Source organism: Pavona decussata, unplaced genomic scaffold (genome assembly GCF_977016875.1).
Source record: "Pavona decussata unplaced genomic scaffold, jaPavDecu1.1 SCAFFOLD_291, whole genome shotgun sequence".
In the NCBI taxonomy this organism is placed as follows: Eukaryota; Metazoa; Cnidaria; class Anthozoa; order Scleractinia; family Agariciidae; genus Pavona; species Pavona decussata.
Window position 1 is genome coordinate 71,302 of NW_028145690.1, and position 17,552 is coordinate 88,853.

The 17,552-nt window shown below is 38.7% G+C and overlaps 1 protein-coding gene and 1 pseudogene across 1 annotated transcript in view; both read left to right on the plus strand.

Moving 5' to 3' along the window:
* The window catches only part of LOC146454971 (uncharacterized), a 394,059-nt gene that overhangs the window by 29,717 nt on the left and 346,790 nt on the right, over positions 1 to 17,552 (plus strand). The gene's annotated exons all lie outside the window — the stretch shown is intronic.
* Positions 10,963 to 16,888, plus strand: LOC146454973 (uncharacterized; annotated as a pseudogene).

Here is a 17,552-nt window from a genome sequence, read left to right on the forward strand (position 1 = left end):
GCCATTGGCAGGCAACATAATTATGACCCAAACCAATGACACGCGGCACGAACAGTCATACAATAAACGTTTGATAAAATGGGTCCGTAGATCTGCACTACTTTTGCTTCAAATGTTGCTTGATTTTTTAATTACAGTTTTCTTTGTAGCGGGTAGATAACTTTATCTCTGGAGGATTCTTAATTTGGACTAAGCAATTTCAGGAATACCCAACGAGAAAATTTTCAGAATTGATTTATAATTGCCTGAAACGGTTAATGGACATCCAATAAGGGATTTACGGTTAAAAATTAACAATCGTGGGAAAATATTATCCGCTCTTCACAGTCAGCTAGCTGTTGATGCCTAATTCCAGTTGCCAGCCAGGATCCCTTTCGATGATACCCTTTCCCACCCAGCGCTACTTATGTAAAGCGGATTTCCCAGCAATTTTTACGATACTTTGTTTGCCAGCCAGGAAGAACAATTTGAAATCATTTCCCAGCAGTTAAAAATACTAAGTCGCTCTTAATGACAGACAGACCAAGCATAACGCAGGACCTCGCTGTAATATAATCGTTGTTTGCTAACCAATGACAAAAAAAGAAAACACCACGTGGGCACGAAATGACTGCCTTTAATATTTTCTAGCCCAAGTCGAAAGACCGCCCCTATTTTCCAGGATCACAGTAGTTCTATTAATTCCCAGGACTGGAATATGACACTTTTCCCAGCAAGAACTTCAAATGGAAATTCCCAACCAGAAAATTAATTTGAAACACGGAAACCAGCAAGTAAAAGGGATATCCTAATTAAATGCCAGCCAGAAATTAAAAGGGTGTAGAGCGGTTTTTTTTTTTTTTTTTGAGGAGCGGTTCGTTAAAGTGCCCATAACGGAATTTTTTTTATTTTCTCATCTGAATCTTTACATTACGCGAAGAACGTCCGCGAAAAAATTTTTCGATTTGCATGAAACGCAAATTTTTTATGAATTTTACAAATCTTTAAAATCTTATTTTATTGCGGTCCACCCGCCCCGCTGATGAGAATGCCGACGGGCTCACAATAGGGCCACGTGACATGGTCTGTGACGTACATTCAGGAACTCTCGAGTCTATGCACTCACTTGACCTTCAGTAAAGTACATTCGCGGCAGAAAGAAAATCGTCAGATTCACCGGTAGGAAGGAAAAACTTAGCTCCAAATAAGTATATTCCATGGCAGAAAACTTATCTGACACGGAAAGTGAGCAAACCGCTGAAGAAAGCAGCTAGGACGAATTTGAAAGCGTCGAAGTCGAGGCGATAGATGGCGTCCACGAAACAAGTAATACGTGTGAAGATGATGATACACTCGAACCGTACGCGGACGAGCCGATAGCAGACGACGTGTTGAACTGTGATAATAATAGCTTGTCTCGTTCTCTGAAATTTCGGCCGTAAATTTAATTGTAGGATGGAGGTTGTTAGCTTGTCCAATGAACAGGTTAATTTCCTTTTTGTCACTGTCCCACAGTTTACAAAATCCATTGTAACTTTGAGGCGCATACGTCTTGCGAAATGTTCGAAGTCTAACAAGAGTTGGCGTCTAATGTAATTCGTGTCTGTCACCGGTGTCGGGACAAATTTGAGCCCTTTAGAAATAACGCTAACAGGCTGTCGCTAAGTTGTTTGTTTGAAAAATTCTTCATGAATTTCTCGTGTTTTTCTCTTTGTATCTCAATCCATTTTTTTGCCAATTTTTTTCTGCGCTCTTTGCGCTTGTTATTTGTTTTGTGTCCTTTCTATTTTTATTTAATTTCAACATTTTTATTGTTTGCAGAATTCTGCAACACATGTGTGTCCCGGGGGGGGGGGGGTACTCCCCTATATGGGCTATACGGGGACGTGCCGCTGGATAGGGTATGGTTTTCGGCGTCTCTGTCCTGAACAGGGTATATAATTTCAAGCCAGTCTGTCCTGGGCCCGTCCTAGACGGGGTATGATTGCAAGACTGTCGTCTTGTATTTGGCAATCCGAAATCAGAGACGTTAGTCTGTATTTATTTTAGTGAACAATGCTTCACGTCAATGAAGTTTCCACTTAAGGTTCACCGCTGTTAATGCAAAATTTTGGGATTTTTCGCCATCACTTCTACGAAGTGTATTATTTTATCTGTTGTGATCGGTATTCGCGTTTCAATGCGTGGAACATCACGTCCGGTAAGTGACAGTGGGCCTTTAAATGTTATTACTATTGCCAATAAACACTTGTGTAAGACAAGAGATAGATGTTGTCCTTTGTCCTAAATAGGATCTTAAAATAGAGGGCGCTGTCCTACACAGGGTAGGTATTTAAGGTTATTTTCGTCCTAAACAGGGTCAGGGTTTCAAACCCCCAGAGGCACCCCTATACCTAAACATGGGTCAAGTGCCCCCCCCCGGGATGTGTGTACAATATTTGTTTGAGCTCGTTGAATTCTTGCTGCAGTTTATCTACCTTATCTACATCGTGGTTTACAATGTTTTCTGTGTCCGCCGAGTGCGACCGTTCTCGCATCGATCTATTTACATCAGTGGTAGCATTTGTGCTAGTATTTTTTGAGAGCTTGGTCTCGACGAAACTTCGCGGATCTCACGATCTATGAGAATGTATACCAAAACAATTACGCTATATTTTATAAAACTTGCGACTGAGTTAACAGTGAGGTCAAACTATAAACCTCAGAAGGTAACAACGCTTAGAATGTCACAAGCGGGTGTGAATATTCAGCATCGAAAGCTTGCCATTCGCTTTTCCCTGCTCCTCTTCGAAGGTGTCTCTCGGTCTTCGTCTTCCTTTCGCTTAGCTGTTTTAAAGGATAAACACAAACGCGATGTCATCCTACTTCAGTTCACGTTTTAAGTTTAAACCTGACTTCATCAGCCTTGTGAAATCCTCGTCATTGAAGTGCATCGAGCACAAGGACGAGGTCTTTCCAGGCGCGCGTCCACATCTTCCTCCGCTCCAGCATAAAATCGATCCATTTCTTTCGCCTCCTCAGTCTTTGCGGGCATGTAGTGCCAAAGAAAGGAATCCTGTGCATGCTTATTCCATTTGCTTCGTCTTTGATGTTTCCACATCTCGCTGCAACACATCTTTCCGGCATTTTCGAGAAACGTGCAGAAATACCGCGACTTGTTTTCAGTGAGATCCAGAGAAAGGCTGAGGTCACGTGTTCCTGAATCTACGTCACAGCTCTTGCTAAACCGAGAGGAGACTAATGCGAATGGTGGGCCAAAATGGCGGCAAATTTGAACGTCTTATAAAATTCATAAAAAATTCGCGTTTTATGCAAATCGAAAAATTTTTTCACTGAATTTCTTTGGGTGATGTTTAGATTCAGATAAAAAAAATAAAAAAATTTCCGATATGGGCACTTAAAGTACTCCTGCAATTTCAGTACCCTATTTTTGTCACTTGTCTCACACTGAGAGGTCATGAAGTTGGTCTGTTTCACGCAAAGTCATGTTAAAAAGCCACCTATTTCTACGGGTAGATTAGGATATAGATGGATTCCGCTTATCGAGATGAAAGTGGTCGTTCTCACGCATGTTGATTTCTGTGTTGTTACTTTCTGACTGGATTTGACCTCTGATGCCGTTTAGCATGACATCTACACGTGCAACGTCCTGTCTTTTTGTCTACATTTGCCATGCTCCCACTGGATAGTGGCTGCGATCACATCTGGGCTACTAACTTTAGTTAAGACGGGGATAACTATAGTTTGCTATTTCGGTAACGTGGGAGACAATAATTTGCGCGGGCCCGAACGGGGTGGAAGTGTGTTTTAAGCGGAGCGCTTATACCCTTCCTCTTTCGGTGGTTATCGATCAAATAAGAGAGAATTTCGCATCTCGAAATCAGTGTTCGGATATCACCTAGTAGGAAAAACAAAAGAGGTGACCGTAGATCTACTGAAGAGTCCCATGAAAAATCGACTGCCAAGAGATACAACATGGCGGATAATGGCGCTATTGAAGCGAAGAACTCGCATGACACCTCTTCAAGCGAACAAAAAGAGCCAAACCTACAGGAAATCAAAGCGATGTTAGTCTTCCATACTGCTCGATAACAAACAGTTCAAGAAAGAATTAGATGAACTGAAAGCTTCCCTTCAACTCAGCGATAAAGAGCTCCGTGACACGAAGACCAAACTTGACGAAGCAGCCAAACATCAAATTAGAAAAAGCATTGCATGTAACGGCGACTTTGTTTGAGTCTGCAAGGAAGGATTTACAACAACAGACCGAAGAAGTAAATTATTTAAACGAGTCTCTGGATAATCTCGAACAGTACACTTGTAAAAACAGCCTAGAATTCCATGGATTCCCCGAAAACTCGTACGGTTCAACAGAAGAAGCCATCCTAAAGATCGCAGCTGCCCTTGAAGTCCAAGATACCCCAAGCGACATCGAAATTTCACACAAACTGAAACGTAAGAACGACAGCAGCGTCATAATTGCAAAATTGTGTAGCCATAAAGTGAAAACCAGCTTTTACAAAGCACGGATAAAGCTTAAAAACATCAAAACAACCGATTTGTTCCCGTGTCAGTTTGCTTCGGCTGTAGGATCGAAGGACAGGCTATTCGTCAACAAGAATTTAACCAAGTATAGGAGAAGTCTGGTCAACTCAGCAAACCAAAGACGAAGAGACGGATGCATAAGAAGTGTGTGGACAATGGACGGTAAAGTTTATGTTAAAACCTCCCCGGACGGGAATCCTATCAGAATCCATTCAGAAAGTGATTTAGATGCCCTTTAAAATGTACAAACAATAGGACCGAAGGCAGGGAGGGTGAGAAGGGTACGCTCTCGCTGTCTCGTTTAAATAACTTTTTTTAATTTTCATTTTTGTTTTCCTTTGCTTTACCAGTGTACGATTACTTTAATTCCATATTATAACCAGATGCGATCTACAAATTCTGCAATCTACAACCATTTATCAGCAATCTTATATGCTGATAATAAAGCTGAAAGGTTGTTATGCCACTGCTATAACTATATTTCTCCCTCCAAAATATTACGGTTTACAAAACATATTGTCTATTTTTGATCCAAATTTGCATGGTCAAAATTTCTATTACTATTATTATATGTCTCACAAGTTAAAATTAATTTCTTTGAACGTGCGAGGATTACGTAACGGTAACAAAAGAAGAGCAATTTTCTCTTATTTTAAAATCATCATCTGAAGATGAAAAAGTGTGGTCTGCTGAATGGGGTGGTAAGATTCTCTTTTCGCACGGTTCTTCGCACTCGAGAAGTATCTGTCAGTATTCTTCTGAATCCAAGTAATGCCACATTTAATTTGCAAAGCGTTAAACAGGACTCAGAAGGAAGATTTTTAATCGCAAAATCAACAATACACGATAAATCTTTTTTCATTGTAAACATCTATGCTCCCACTGACTATCGTGACCAAGACAACTTTATCCGTCTATTGGGTGAGCTGCTCATGTCAAACACAAACACCTCAAATGTAATTATTGCAGGTGACTGGAATACAACCCTCAATCCAATCGATAAGCCCTGGAAAGATACAAATTATAGGACTTCTCTTGTCAGCCTTGTGGATGAGCTTAATCTCATTGATATTTATCGACAAATACATCCCATCGCTAAATCATTCACATACGAGTCGAAACCCGGCTTTGAATTTAAAATCGAGGATTGACTTTTTCTTGATTTCTCGCCCCCTTTCTAGTTGTGTCAAAAATGTAGAAATCCGTACGTCAATAGCACTAGACCATAAAGCAGTATTCTTAAATATTGAGGTTAAAAATGAGTTCACAAGAGCCCCGGGCTTATGGAAATTTAACAACACCTTACTACAAGATGAAAGTTAAAAGGATCTCATTGAGTTTTACTATCCACAAATTCTGAATAAATACTCCTAAGTTACAGATAAACAACTCCTGTGGGAATTAATAAAAATGGAATTACGTGCCAAAACTATTAAATTTTCAAAACAAAAGAGATTTAGTTTAAGAAACAAAGAAGAAGCCCTTCAAAATGTAATAGCGATGCTTTTGATCAGGAGATCTTGGAAAAATATGAAGCTGCTAAAGAAGAACTCAAACATATACATGAAGTAAAGGGGAAAGAAGCTATGTTCAGATCAAAGATGAAATGGTTCGAGCTAGGTGAAAAGCCAAGTAAGTTCTTCTTTAATCTGGAAAAAAAATAACTACGAGAAAAAATTAATCCGAAAAGTTGAATTAGAAAACGGCGAGATAATTTCAAACCCCATGCAAGTCAATAAAGAAATTGAAGTTTTTTTTTTTTTATCAGAATATCTACACTTCTAAAACTAATGGCAATAACGACACCTCCGTATATGAACACAATCAAAAGATTGACGGCTTTACTGAGGTTTTAAGCATTCCACAATTAAAGGAGGATGAACAGGAATCCCTAGAAAAGGATTTGACCCTGGAAGAACTAAAAGATGCTTTAGCATCTTTTGCAGACAATAAACCTCCAGGAGAAGATGGATTCACGAAAAAATTTTACCAAACTTTCTTCGACTTGATTGGAAAAGACCTCCTGGATTCGTACAACGATTCTTTTCAAAAAGGATCAGTCTTTATCAATTTCACAGAAAAGAGGAACAATAACACTTATCCCAAAAGGTGATATTAACCTGACGGACTTAAAGAATTGGCGTCCTATCTCTTTACTTAATGTTGATAATAAACTCCTTTCCAAAGGACTAACCAAGAGAATGGAACAACTTTTACCGAAATTGATTCATACAGATCAAACCGGATTTATCAGTGGCAGATACATAGGCCAAAATATAAGACTTTTGAGCGATATAATGGAGTTTTCGGATACTAAAAAGTTTCAAGGAATTTTTCTGTTTGTAGACTTTGAAAAGGCATTCGACACCTTGGAGTGGAACTTCATATTAAAAACTTTAGAGGCATTTAATTTCGGAGATAATTTTAAAAAAATGGGTTTCTGTTCTTTACAACAACGTACAAAGCTCTGTCATGAATGGTGGATATATGACCAATTATTTCGAAATATCAAGAGGAGTTCGGCAAGGGTGTCCGCTTAGCCCCTGCTTGTTCATACTCGCAGTGGAGCTGTTAGCCCTTAAGATACGCTAAAGCCCAAACTGTAGAGGCATACAGTTACCAAATGATCAAGAAGTAAAAATCTCACAATCCGCAGGTGATACGACCATAATAACTAGCAACGTGGACTTTCTTAAATCACATCTCCAAGTCATCGATTGGTTCGGAACGGTTTCAGGCTTAAAATTAAACAAAAAGAAGACTAAGGCAATGTGGTTAGGGGCAATGAAACATAGCCGTTCTAAGATACTGGAATTCAAAAGTACAAAAGATCCAATTTAAGTATTGGGTACGTTTCTGTCGTATAACCAAAATAAGAATGTTGAACAGAACTTCGTGAACAGGATTAGAAAAATGAAAACTAAGTTGAATTTATGGCTTTCTAGAGATCTTACGCTCTACGGTAAATCTTTATTAGCTAAGACGATCACAGTGTCTCAATTGGTCTACGCAGCCTCCATGCTGTCTGTCCCGACTTCAGAAATAAAAAATGTCCAAGCAGGGCTGTTCAATTTCTTGTGGAAAAACAAAAATGATAAAGTAAAGAGATTGGTTATGTATCAACCCCTTGTGGAAGGAGGTCTTAATTTTGTTAACTTTCCCATAGTAGTCAAGTCTTTACGCTTAACTTGGATAAGTAGATTTCTGAGTAATTCCCGAGACTCATGGAAGGCAACCCCTAATCATAATCTCTCCACACATGGTGGGTTACAGTTCCTTCTCAAATGTAACTATAATGCTGCCTGTGTCAACAATAATTTACCTACTTTCTATCGGGAACTTTTACAGTATTTTCAAGAGTTCAAGAACAAGACCAGTAAAATATTCTCGTACGGCAACTTCCTGCTCTGGAATAATGAAGCAATAACCATCGAGAAAAAGATGCTATTTTCGACATCTTGGTTTAATATGAAAATCTTCTTTATTCAAGATATCCTAAATGCTGATGGAAACTTCTTAACTTTCGAAGAATTTCAAAACAAATTTAGTATTAAAACAAATTATCTTCATTACTTTCAACTCTTGGCTGCTATCCCTTCCGATTTGAAAAAGAAAGCCATGTCAGCTGAAGTACCTTGAGTTCACATAAACAGCTACTAAATTCAACTACGGTATCCTTGTCACCTGAAAGTACGCCCGTAGATCTAGCAAACATGGGCTGCAAACATTATTATAAAGTGTTGAACAAAAACTCCACAGTGGAGCCAACTGGCATCAAAACCTGGAAAATCAACTTTGCCGACGAATATTCAGAATGGAAAAATAAATTTCTATTTATAAATCTTTCAACAATAGATGATAAACTAAGGCAGTTCTCATTCAGGCTTTTACATAGAATTCTAGTAATCAAAAAAAAACTCTTCAAATTTAGACTAGCCGATGATAAAACATGTTGTTTCTGTCCTAATCAAGACTCTATTGAACATACCTTTTTAGACTGCATTGTGTCACAGTCCTTTTACTCTGAAGCGTTAATATGGTTTAATCATGTAAATAACACTGATTTTTGTCTCTCCAATAAACAACTAACCTTAAATTTCATCTCCGCTATTCAACAATTAACTGATTACCAAATACGCAGATTACACTTATTCGTTATTTTACTAAAACAATATATTTACGCTTACAAATACTTTGAGAGGAAGCCAACCATAAAATAAAGTAATGCTCCTGACAATAATTGTCTTATGGTATTGATATACACACGATTGAAAAATGTTGACGCCTAAAAAGCATAAACCATGAACGATGAGACCCAACGGATTTGTGGGTAGTGTTTAAAAATTGGCCCTTGTTGTTGTTGGCCAACTTGACACTTTAAGGAAAGCTTGGACAGTTTCATCATTCACCACGCGCAACTAATTTTGATTATCAACCGTCGCATGAGAATAGAATATTATGCAAATAAATTTCGTACACTTATACCCATTAAGCCATTGGGTCTCATCGTTCACGGTTTATGCTTTTTAGGTGTCAACGTTTTTGCAATCGAGTGTAGTCAGATCAGGACCAATTGCATTTATGCCACAGTATTCAAGTAATAATTAAATGAAATTACAAGAATGTGAGGAGATACCTTATTGTTACTGTAATTTAATTTATAAATTACTATTATTTTACACATTTTTTTTTTCATATTCAGTAAGATAATTAGACTCATTAGGGTCAATAATTAAGTAACTAGCACAAATTTTTAGCAGACGCACCATTAACAGAAATAATTGTTTTTACCATGCGATTAAAGTGTAAATGCTCCCAAAATTTTCTCTCAGTTTTTAGAAGTTTCCATACTTGTGAAAAACGATTTGAAGAATAGAACTTACCCAAAATGGTCGAAAATCTATTTTTATTTTTTTTTCGAGGCAAAATATCCGCTTTTTCCTTCAAAAAATACCGCCGGGTCTGGGGCCCGTTTCTCGAAAGTCCCGGTAAGTTATCGGGCCCGATAAGTATATTTTTAAATGTTTTTTCGCCGATTACAAAGCGATTAGAGACATGATACTTGGCCAATGTTTTCATAGAATTATAACGTTTTAAAATTTAGTATTCAAAGCTAACAAAAATGGACTTCTGCTAAGAAACATTTATCACCAAAGACACTTATCGGGCCCGCTAAGTTACCGGAACGTTCGAGAAACGGACCCCTGGAACCTTATTTACCATATAATGACGTCACTTTATTTGATATTGTTCCCGAGAGTGTTGTGTTTTCGCCGGCTAAAAATCATTTCTAAAGTTCGCATCGAGCGCCATTATTCGGTTAATATTGAAAATGCTTTCGAGTATTTCAAAAGCCCTGGAGAAAAAGAACAAGCAAAGGAAAAAAGAAATAAAAAGTCGTCACGGGTCATATCAAACCAGGTTGAGAAATGGCTAGACTAAATGACGAAGATTTGCCATGTTTTGCATGCTGTAAACAACTACGTTGATTTTCGACGATTGCACATTAGCTGCAGTGGGAGCGATTGTTGGTTGAGGTTTGTTAGGGTTTTAAGAAGCCTCCTTTTCATCTCATAGCTTTTACGATCGGCGAAACTACCACTACAACCAAACCTGATGATTAATTTGGTTATTTCAAAGCCTAATGAATGCCGAATGCACTTTGTTGTTGAATTTCTATTTCGCATATGTGTTAAGATAGATCGAGAACGAGCATATAAACTACGAGAGGTACGGCGTCTCATTTTTTGTGAACGTGCGAGCAAAACTTTTAAAGCTAAAAAACGCGGACACTTCCAGTAGCAGTGCTCCAGCCTTGAATCGCTTTAACTACAATAGACCATATTCGTATTCTCGGTATTGAACTGGATCGAGCTTGCAATGGAGGCTCATGCGGGGGAATATATTAGAAACTATTTGCATGTGAAAAGATTCCCCCGCATAAGCCTCGTGTGCAAGCTAGTTCCAGTTCAATACCGAGAATACGAATACGGTCTATTACTTTGAAGCAATTGCCCCAAAATTGGGCATTTTACGTCCTTGTCACTGTAAGCAACTAATGCTTACTGGGCGCTCGTTATCAAGTTAAGTGACGTCCGCATACGCTTATGGAGTCAAAATAGAGCTGTTTTGAACTGGAAAACAGCGCTTGGGATGCTTCATACAAGGTTTAAGTTTACAACAGTTTTTTGAACATGATATGAAGATATGCCAAGAATTTCACTTGTTTTTTAAACTTTTAATGATTTTTATCTTTTTATCGCATTAGACGCCTTAAGCAGAAATACGTTTCCATCATAAATTTAGTTCTCGTGCAAGTCTTTGCACTACAACAATTTTGTGGCTACTTTTTTTTTTTTTTTTTTTTTTTTTTTTTGCATTATTTGTAATATAAATTCTTTTGTTTCTCCTCTTCTTTTCCACTTTTCAGAGTTTCTCATGAATTCAACGATATTATCGATAAACGAATCTTATTCCGACATCCTCCGTCAGTTTCTAGCGCCTCTTGATGGAAAAGATCTCCGTTGGCTGCTATGCTACCGTGCCTCCGTACATGGGTGGGAGGCCAGCACCTTTCATAACCGCTGTGATGAGAAGCCCGATACTGTGACTATCATTAAAAGTGGAAAGTACGTCTTTGGTGGCTACGTGGATATTCCTTGGGGTAATACAATATATTCATAGAGTTTGTTGCCATTTTCTAATTGACAACGAAGACAGCCGGCCATGCAGTTGCTTAAATATAAACTAGTTGGGAAGAATTTTCTTTCTACAGTCAACTCTCTTTATGGCGGACACCCTCGGGGCCGCGAGTTAGCGTCCTTAACAGCGAGAGTCCGTAATACCGGTAATTTATTTCAGTCAAACGTCCGTTATTTATTTTCGCAGGGGATTTAGCTGCTGCCGTATTTTTGGGGTGTCGGTAATGGCGAGGTTTCCGCAAGGCGGAAGTTGACTGTAGAACCTGTAGTCAGAATAGGAAAGGAGCGCTTATATTCTGTCTGAATTATCTAGCTTGACCAGTCAGTTTACAAACACCTTTTGATTTTCGTGGTAAATTTTGCCACTTTGGAAAAGAAGCAAACGCGTCACTTTGTTTAGTGATTGTAAAGAAAATCGTCAGATAACTGAAATCCTGCAAAAAGTTTTGAAAGGTAAAATTTAGACAACAGCGGTTAGCGATATACTGAAGGATTTGGCTGCATGGGATAAAAATCGTGCTGCCATTTTATCTTAACACATATTTTGGGTAAAACGGGAGAGATTTTATTCATTCATTTATTCATTCATTCCTTTCCTATTTTGCCGCTTTCTTGCAAGCATTAACACAAGCATTAATTTTCGATAGTGAGATACTTTCCTATTAATATTGGTTTTTTTTTTTTTGTTGTTGTTGTTGTTTCCTTATTCCTATATTTTGTTGCTTTTCAGGGTCCGGTAGGAGAAAATCTCCCAGTGCATTCATTTTCTCCATTTGCAACAAAGAAGGAATACCTTCATTTAAGAGCATGGTGAATACCAATAAATATGCAATCGTTAGTAGATCCACGTCTGGACCAATTTTTGGTGCTTGTCACCAAGATTCAAACCACAAACACGACATCCTCATTGCTAACAACGCAATCAACAACAAACGTTCATATGCAAAGGTTGGCAGGTGCTACAATGTTCCAAGTGAAGTAGAGCAGACATTCTTTCTCCTGGCTGGGAAATACCACTTCAGACCTGATGAATTGGAGGTGTTCTACCAAAGCCAGTGAACAGGCTCCCAAGTGGGGTATAGTGAGTGGAGAAAAATCGAGCTCGGTCTGAGGAGGAGAGAAGGGAGGGAGCCTTTGGATATTCCTTTGATGCCTTTGCTCCGCCCCTTGTAATTAATCTGTGAGTAATGTGTCAAGACAATTGTCACTGATGCCAATCATTCCGCTCTTGAGTCGGAATGTTTGTCAATAAAATTATTATTCATTGGGGAAATGCAGCGAGAACGAGAGCGCATTTGTCGGTTTAGAGAAAAACATTTGAGCTCGCCTGAACGCTAAACAGTGCCGGTGGTTTCCATTATCAACTCTTAAGTAACAAGGAATTGCTTGTTACTCCTTGGCCCGGTTGTTCGAAAGCCGATTAACGCTAATCCCCGATTAAAAATTAACCGAGGTTTTCATCTCGCTTATTGAAAATTTTTCAAAAGCTAACTTTAAGCTTATAGTAAAAAAAAGTCTTAAGTCAAAACTAAACGATAAAAATCTTTTAGAAGAATCTTACTGATTAGCCATTAAACTTGAATCAAAGTTCATGTAAACCCAGGATTAACTTAATCGGGCTTTAAACAACTGAGCACTGGGCAATAAACTTCAAAAGATCCACAGCGCTACCATCGCCAACTGATGTAGAACCTTCAGCGAAGCCTTTATTTCTTCGCCTCCAGCTAGCTCCGATGGCAAACGCTTTGAGGTCTAAGTTAGATAACTCGACAACCTTGTCCTTCATGATTAACATCAGAGGCGGGACAATATAAAAGTTACAACCGTGGAATACTCTCAAGGGTGCCCAAGATTACTCGGATCATGGTATATTAAAGGAACCGCCGAATCCACTCTGGGTAAGGATTCGTCGGTTCCCTTGATGCACCATCTTGGATCACGAATCAGGATTCGGATTTTCCCCCCAAAAACAAAAACACACCCTAAGTTCCACGTTTTCTTTTCATACCCAGAGAAGCAACTGGAAGGTCAAACTTTTGCGGAAACCAGTCGGTAAATATTCCATGCAGAAACACATATCTTTTTAGCTGCAGATTGTGGGCTTGAAAAAGAGCAGAAGGTTTGCCTAAGAATATGAGGAAACGATTCGCTCGAATTCCGCCTCTCTAACTATAAACCGCAAGCCGAAGAAGCTCCAGCTGCACAAGTTACAAATTATGTAAATTTACACCGCGCGACGTTCAAATGATTCAACATGTCAATATTCTTTGCAAAGCTGTCAACAATAATCTATCTAACCAATTAGATCATGATACCGTAATCGGGCATTTATGGTACGGCGGCATCAAAAGAAGGTCCACCAGCTCCCTTCCTTTCTTTCTCTCCCCCAGTCTGCGCGCGGCTTGCTCCCTCCGGGCATCAATGTTCCCAACATTGACTACTTTTGCTCATTTGAAACTGTTTATATCAGTCTCAGTCATCAATCCAGCCCCGGGTTGGTGCGCTTCAATTTCCCGCCCCGGTTCTCCTGTAGATAACCTTGCGTAAGCGAAAATATACCATAAACTGAAGCTTATAAGCCCTGGGCTTATACAATTTCGTAAGGCGTTGTTAAGGGAGTGCCCAGATTTAATTGCAGATTCTCTCACTTATATATTTAACCAATCCCTGTTAACTGGTATTTTTCCTGATGAGTGGAAGTCTGCTAGGGTTACCCCATTGTATAAAAATTCTGGAAAACGCAATGATCCCACAAACTATCGACCAATATCAGTAATCCCAGTCGTGGCTAAAATATTTGAACGGGTTGTGTATGACCAGTTATACCACTATCTTACTGAAAACTGTATTCTTTCTCGGTATCAATCCGGATTTCGTTCTTTACACTCTACGGTTACTGCGTTACTCGAAGCTACGGATACTTGGGCCATGAATATTGATCGCGGTTTCGTCAATGCCGTTGTTTTTCTAGATTTAAAGAAGGCGTTCGACACCATCGACCACAATATTCTATTAACAAAATTGCAATTCTATGGAATACGCGGTCTCTGTCACAAATGGTTTACGTCATATTTAAGCAATCGCACTCAAACTTGTCTAATGAACTCCTTTATGTCCACTCCAAAATTAGTTAAATGTGGTGTCCCCCAAGGAACAATTCTAGGACCCTTACTTTTCCTATTATATATTAATGACCTGCCTAATTGTCTGTATTTTTCACAACCAAGAATGTATGCAGATGACACCAGCCTCACCTTCGCTAGCGCAGATTTAAAACATATCGATGACTGCCTTAACTATGATTTAAACAGGGTGTATACATGGCTATCTGCCAATAAACTGACCTTGAATTTAACAAAAACTGAATTCATGTTGGTTGCGTCGAGACAGAAGTTATCAACATTTCCTGAAATTCCTTCTTTCAGTATAAATGACCATCCAATGGAGCAGGTGTCATCCACGAAATCTCTTGGAGTGCACATCTACCAAAACATGAACTGGGAATGTCATATACAGAACATTTGTAAAAAGATTGCTTCTGCTTTGGGCGCAATACCTTTTAACATATTAATTAATGTATATTACGCCCTAGTTCAACCACATTTTAATTACTGTAGTGTTGTTTGGGGCAACTGTGGCAGTGGTCTCTCTGAAAAGCTTCAGAAGCTCCAAAATCGTGCAGCCCGTATTTTAATGTGTGCCAATTATGACTCTAACATCGATGAATTGTTCCGGGCACTGGGTTGGCGTAAACTAAAATACCAAAGATTGTAATCAGCTGCTATTATGATGTACAAATCTTTACATGGAATGACCCCTGAATATCTGAGTTCTAGATTTGTTTCTCGAAACGACGTAACATCATATCGATTAAGGAATACTAAAAATAAATTGGCTCTTCCGCAGCCCCGCACCAATTATTTAAAGAAGAGTTTCTCTTACAGGGGAGCCGGGTTGTGGAACAGCCTATCTAGTGACCTTCGTGCAGCAACATCTTTACATAATTTTAAATTTAATCTACGTCACCACAGTTTTGAATGAGTTTTAACACGGCATCCTTGTAAAGCAGCTTTTAGTATATGGTTAACAGTAGTTTAGGTTAGTTAGTTTAGTTAGGTATGATTTTTGGTTATCTTTTATCTTTTATCTCTGAATGTATATCTCATATTTGCTGAAGGATTTACCGTGTCTAAATAAAGTTACCTAACTTTACCTTACCTTACCTGGATGGGCTTATAAATGGAGGGGCTTATATCCAAGGGGAGGGGGGGGGGGGGGAGGGTTATATCTAGAGCAAAAAATCCGTTTCCAAACGAGCTATAGCAGTGTTGATGGAAATACGTTTTTCATTTACTGGTTTTTAATCACGCTTTAAAACGTCGATATTTGGAACAAAATTAAAACTGACAACACGAAAGAAACTAGAGGGGGGCCTGTATCCGGCGGGGGTGGGAGGGCGGGGGGTGCTTACAATCGCATGGATTTTTTGTTTTATTTTTTATTATTATTATTATTATTTAAACAATAGTCACAGGGTCCATGGAGTTCAATTCGAGTTCAATTCGGTCATATAAAACACGCTAATCCGTTTTACATTGCGTTACGATTGCGTTACACAAAATATTTACCGCCGGCCAAATTACTGTGAGCTCGGAAGTTTGCTTAGCTCGAATAACACTTAAGAATTCGTTTTTTCTTCTCGGCACTTCGTGCCCATTCGGAAACCCGAAATATAATTACACCCGCGAGCTGTTGTTTGCGGTTTACGAAGTAAAGAAAAACATGGCGAACAAACAGGCAAACGGCTCGATCGAAAGGATATGGCAATAAGATTTAGGATTTTATTGTAAAAAGCCAGGATTTAGTTTAAAAATATCTTCCGACTTATTTACACCGGGCTGATATCCACCTTGATCTTCCGACTGAGGTCTCCAAGTTGTCTGCGCACTGCTACTTTTCCCGACTGCGCTACCCAGACAAACTTGTGCAGTCTACCATCCGTCAATTCATTGATTCGAAAGTGTCTTAGTATTCGCACACCCAACAGCAAGTACCTGAGGAGCAAGAAGCCCCAATCAGAATCGTGCTGCCATTCAAAGGTCAGAAATCTGCAAACGCAGTGCGCAGACAACTTGGAGACCTCAGTCGGAAGATCAAGGTGGATATCAGCCCGGTGTACACAAGTCGGAAGATCAAGGATGAAATAAAAGTGATGGAAGACAAGCCACCCCTTGTAAATCAACAATGCGCTGTGTATCATTTTCAGTGTAGCCTGTGCGATGGAGGCTATGTCGACTACACGTGCCGACACCTTCACCAGCGAATTGAGGAACATAAGGGATTGGCATTCGGAAACCACCTGAGGGAGCAGCACAATATGGCCGTAAATGACATTGCGAAAAGTTTTATAATTTTAAGAAAGTGTCAGAACAAACTTGATTATCTTATTTTTGAAATGTTTTTTATCAAAGAACTGAAACCATCACTAAACAAACAGTGTGATTCCATCCGAGCTATATTATTTGTTTAGATCAGTTCTTTACAAGCCTCATTATTGCTTCATTGTTTCATGGTTTTATGTCCTTTTTTAACTTTATAATACTTATCATTGACATTTTTGACACATTTTAGCGTTCATGACATTCTTACCGATTTTTAATTGTATGAATATATGTTTGCTAAGGTTTTTATTTTTTACTCGCACTTGAAAATGGCGTCAGAGAGGTCGAAACGTCGTGACTTTTTAGCGTGTATTTTCATTACAAAATAATAATAATAATAGAAATAAATCAAAATTAGAGTTAAGAAAAACGGTTTGATTGGGAGACAAAAGACTGAACAGAATGAAACAAGTTTACATTAAGTTGAAAGTCAATACCAGGAACACCATTTAGAAGCCAGTCAATTTTTCTCTTATCAGACTTGGAAAGCCGTCTATCTCACAGCAAGTGTGCAGCGGAAGCAATAATAATAAAGTTGTTGTTATTATTATTATTATTATTATTATTATTATTATTATTATTATTATTATTATTATTATTATTATTAATATAGTATTTCACACAGCAGCAAAACTCGGGCAAAACAAAAAAATTGTGTTTGGCATCTTCAATAGGCGCATCACACAGAGCACAAGCAGCTGAAGCAGATGAAAGAGAGCAATTTGTCTTAAAAAGATCATAATTAAAGGCGCTAAAATTAAGCCTTAAGCGAGTGTGAAAATTGACGCTGCTCGATACCAAGTGAAAAACAAATCTGATCACGAGTTGGAAATTTCATACACTTCAAAGCATTATGCTTAAAACTGCTGAGAGAAAGGGACTGGCG